Consider the following 5,542-nt stretch of genomic DNA (forward strand, 5'->3'; position numbering starts at 1 on the left):
GTGTGTGTGTGTGTGTGTGCGCGTGTGTGTGTGTGCGTGTGTGTGTGTGTGTGTGTGTGTGTGTGTGTGGTCTTTCAGATGCTTGTCATCTTCACACAAATAACCGTCTACAGTCCAGATGTGACTGATGTAGAAGGTAAACCTGCTGTGCTGTCATGTCACTGGCTGGTCCAGAATACTTCAGCCTCACTTGATGGTAAAAACATTGTAGAAGGGTTAACAGAGGAGCGATGCTGTGATGACTTCTTGAAAGTGGAGATTCAGAAAGAAAAGAAGTATTTTAAAGAGACAGAAGTCCAATTTCAAGGCATTAAGTCAAAAAGCAATTCTTCTTGTAAGTCATATTTGATATGTACAGCATTTTATAACAACTGAAGGCAACTGATTATGCTATAAAATGGCACTATGTGGCTGAAAAACACACAATACTGCCCACTATATGAAGTTACTGAGGTCAAAATCAATGGTTTCCATCGACTGTGGAGAAAAAGTTTCCACTGAATATGTCATTCGTAGTAGTTTCAAAATTGACAAGTGAAAATAGAAAGTGACAGGATTTTCTTTTACCCCATCAGTCAGTCAGTCAGTCAGTCAGTCAGTCAGTCAGTCAGTCAGTCAGTCAGTCAGTCAAAATGACGGACAGAGAGAAAGTCATACACTTACAGCCAGACCTCCAGTAGAACAGTGCAGATCCAGTCATCAGACAAAGTGACAACTGTCTTTTTGTCTTAATAAAAGGTGGACAGTTTCTTAACTTCTTGAGTATTTTCCCCAGTTGATTTGGTCTAGAAAATCTTTTAGTCTGTTCCTAGCAACATAAACTATTCTATTAAGTTCAATAGAATAAATGTGCTCTAGTCTTGCTGGATGTTTACAGACCTATTTGCTATAAAATTAAAATGAACAGTAAACACGGCCATTGAAAAAAAAAACTACTTTGTGCCTAATTCTAATAGTGAAATTCTCAGGCTACACTTTGGACGCCCCGTTCTGTGCTGTTTTGTTCCATTACATAAACTGTAAAATATATTAAAGCAGGTGGCATAAATATGAAACAGTAACATTTTTATAAATCCCCAGTGTGATCTGGAGCTGTATAAAAACCTCCGACTGTGTGGAAATGTATTTCTCAGCCTCATTATAACCGCATGGGTCACAAAGCAGACCGCTAGCTTACATAATGACAGAGCATGACTGCAGCCAACAGAGGCTTGTCTCTGTGCTGAGTGAAACAAGAAGGTCGCAGCAGTTTGTATGACTGGAAACAGACCTGATGAGACAGAAAGCAGAAGACATGTCCTGCTCTGCTGCAGAGACGCGCTGGAAAACGTCCCTCTTCCAGCTACACCTGGAGCGTCTCCATGGAAATCAGGTTTCTCCCCCTAAAGCTCGTCTCATAAGAGCGGGTCAAAGGTTATTCGTGGGAAGGCCGACTCTTGTAAAAATTCAGTTTCAAATTGACACAAATTCTTGAAATGATGTTTGAATTGAGGGGAAAAAATGTCAATATTAGGACTGTTCTAAGTTATTTTTGGTGGTGGTAAGAGGGGGGATTGCTGCTGAAATGAAGTATCCATTTGTTTTTTATTCATATTATTAGTATTATTAGTGTTTGGTATTTTCTGCCAATTTTAGAATTGTCTTATTACTTTTTTGCCAAGCTTAACTTTATTTTCTGTTGAACCTTTTATCCACCTGTGATGGTGTGATTATTATGAAGCACTTGAATCAGTTCAGGTTGTTGTAAACGTGCTGCAGAAATAAACTTTGACTTGACTTGACTTGAGATGGGCGCTTACAACTTTCATTCAAGTCCAAAAATAAAGGATGTTGTTTTTTTTTCTTTTCTTTTCTCTGGAATCCACCACTGCTGTTCCAGTCAGCTGAGAGCTGGGAATACGCCTCCACTCACATAGTTAACACATGATGATTCCCAAACTGTTCAGCCACAAACCCTACCTTTCGGCCGAGACGCAGCTAAAAACAGCAGCGGAGGGCGATGATAACGAGGATGAGATTGTTGTCTTCCCTCTGTTTCTCTTTCAGGATTCACTCAGAGTGAGCAGTGGGTTCTGCCTGGAAGTGGGCCCCTGGGGGCCAGTGCGGGGGAGGGGGGATTCACCGGAACATGTTGTGATTCTGTGGAGGCAGTGTTTGTTTATGCCTGCAGCTTCTGTGAGGAAATGAACATTACATTTATTTTATGCTTCAGAGGAAAACAAATGAATATTTAATCTGATTCTAAGAGAATTTTTAAGATGACTAGAGGAAGTTGGAGGATTAGGTCAAGTTTACTAAAAGGATAGTGTTATGTGTTTTCCAGGCACGCAGGGGCATTTTTAACTATGTTAACTTCATTCACATTCTCACCTGGATTTAGGCCTGGACGTTAACTGGGCCATTCATAGCAAGCTTTTGTCCCTGCTAAAGGAAAGTATCCACATTGCATCATCATGGATGGATCACTAACAGTGGCTTTATTTTAGCCAGATGTCCACAACAAATAGTCTCAGCAGCTCCAGAGCTCTGGATCTTTGCGCGACTTCTTAAGTTTGTTTCTAATAGGAAACGAGCAACGTGAAAGGATTGTAAAATGCATGTTTTTATTTACATTTTATTAAAAATGGCCTGTTTTATAATTTTTTTATTGAGGTATTGATGTTTTTCTCAGTAATCAACTGTAAAAATCTTTATTTCCCTCATAGCAGTCAAACTCTTCTCATAACTGACCAACTCTCTGTATATCTCCACTGGCACTTTAAGGGTTTATCTTTGGTGATGAGCTCTGAGCCTGTGAGGACAGAAGGCCTCCTTGCCATCACCCTAATCTTTCATTTCCGTCGTGGATTTGCTATCAGGTTCAAGCCGGGGCTGACGGAACCGCTCCAAGACGCCGATATTACAATAACACGGTCAGGAGAATCATTTTGGAAAGATTACTTTCAGCCTAAATCTGCTGGTGGAATGTTCAGAGTGTTTTATTCATTTTTTTTTCCCAACACTAAGAGACGGTTATACCAAGTCACCGTTAACCTCCAGCTGCCACTTCCAGACTCTGAGGATTTGTTCAAATCCTCCTGGACCTTCAGAATGGTGAGAATCTATCCGCAACATATTTCATCATCATCCGTCATTCCATTCTTCAAACAATAACACTCAGCTCTCCTCTCCCCCCTCGGATCCCAGTGGATCCATTCACCTGTTTGCTCTCAATAGACCTTTCAGACCTTAAAGCTGCAGTAACGTTTATTAAAATATTTTTTTATGTATGTGTTAAAACTGTCGCTATGTCGTCACAGTATAAGACAGATAATCTGTGAAACAATCCAGCTCAGCTGCCTTCTTCCAGTGCTAACTGGAAACAACCAATCAGAGCCAGGGGAAGGTATTAGCGCCGTCAATCATGCGCATGTGTGCGCTCTGTCTTTTCACAGATTATCTGTTTTATATTATACAGCCACGACATGCCCACTGTTTTAACAAGTATGTAAAAAACAAATGATAATAATAATAAAAAAGTTACAAACTGCAGCTTTAAAGTTATTTAATGGTTTTCAGCTGTATAGAGTCTCATCCTGACCAAAATGACACCAAAGTGGAACCGTGGCTCAGTTTATCGGACAGCAGTTGTGATTATCACCTCAGAAACTTCATGTTTTGTCTGAAGTCATACAAACTATCAAGACAGCAGCTTCTTCTGCTTCCATCATGTAAAAACGTATTCCATAGCATTATCTCACATTGCAAATAAATATGGATTTACATTTCTTAGTAAGTTATATTTTTTTATATACAATTTGTGCCAAACTTATTGGCACTCTTAACAATTCCTCTACAGTCAATTTTTTTTTTTTTGCCAAAATCATTTTCTGCAAAAAATGACCCAGACTGTTATTTTTGGAAAGTGTCGACATATCTTTGGCCGGCTGTGGGTGCTACTACATGTGGCACCTTCTAAGCTTATTTTCTTCCCTATACAAAACAGAAGCTAAACGTGTAAAACAAAGGTAAAAATAACCATTACTACTGACAAAAGTTTTAGAAGCTTGCCGAGGAGCTTTTGTTTAGTTAAACATCTTCGCACTGAGAGGGCGGAGGAAAACAGGCCCATTTCATCACTTCCTGTCCTGTAACTTTCGCCCATTGTGCCCCCGGAGTGCTGCACAATGTGTCCCCGGCACAACTCCCTTCCTGAGCTGGGGACCGTACGTTGAGCTGAGTCCAGCCCAAACCTTCGTGTTCCTCTCCTCTAATATGACAGCTGGCCGGCGTAGCTGGCATCTCTGTTGGAAAATCCTCAGTGAGTGAGCTCATACGGGGAGGGAAGGGGCAGGAAGTGGAATTTCCTTGCCAGGACTGACCTCAAAAGATGCTGTAATACCTGCATCACCAAAACCCAGGATGTGAATCTGGAGGGAGCGCCGAAAGGAACAGGATCAGGACCTTTGTCCTAAGGAACTTCTTTCAAGTAATTAATGGAAACGTGTATTTAAAAATATATAACAAATATCCCTAAAAAACAGTAAATGAAGTAGAGCTGAAACGATTAGTCGGATTCATCATGATTAACTGATTATTGAAATAATCGTCAACTAATTCAGTAATCAATTAATCATTAGGTGGAGTACACAGATACACAAAAACACCATTTGCTGAAAAAAACAACATATTCAGAGCAGTTTTGTCTTAAATACAGTTTGCATTAAGATTAAAAAAAAAAATCTTTGTCAAAACTCCTCAAGTGGCAGGGTTAGCTTCACCCAGTTCAGATTTGCTAAAGGAATAAAATGTTTATTTTTTCTCATTTAAAAAGGAATAAAATTATTTGATTATTTGTATCTTTTAATGTATTTGTATTGTTATATAAAACATTTTGAGAGGACAAATGAAAAATCTGTAGAATGTCCCATTTTTTTCATCCAATTAATCTATTAACCATCAGAATAATCAATTCATCGATTACTAAAAAAATATTTGAAGACCTGAAATGAAGCAATACAAGATAACTAAGTGTGATGTGGAAGACATGGATTCACTTCTGAAAGATGAAATTATTACTCAACTACTGACTGATGATTTATATTGTCATGTTGTCTATAAACACAAAGAGTGAGAGAATAATACCAGCAGTAGAGAGTTACAGTAAAGCCTATGGTGGGTCATTTCTTTCCTGTCTTTCTTTCATTGTTTTTGGTAAACACTCATCATCATGGTCACTAGTAAAAACAAAAACAACTCCTCCACTACCCTCATCATCTTCATCTCAATGTCACCCACCTCTTAAAACTAGACTTCAAGTGTTTCATGAAGCAACCATTGAATTCTCCGGTTTCCTCTCCAGATATCTCTGGCCCCTTTATCTGGATTTTATGATTTAGACCAAATGAGCCTTTGTTTTGTCCCATCTCAGTGTTTTTTCTCAAAACAACAGGTTTGTTTACCAAAAATAACGAATGACCTTTAAAACCCTTCTGGTAAAGTTATTTGAAATTCCCTTTAATATATTGTACAAATCAATTAATGTATATTTTACTTAGATTAT

Source organism: Poecilia reticulata, linkage group LG19 (genome assembly GCF_000633615.1).
Source record: "Poecilia reticulata strain Guanapo linkage group LG19, Guppy_female_1.0+MT, whole genome shotgun sequence".
Taxonomy (NCBI): domain Eukaryota; kingdom Metazoa; phylum Chordata; class Actinopteri; order Cyprinodontiformes; family Poeciliidae; genus Poecilia; species Poecilia reticulata.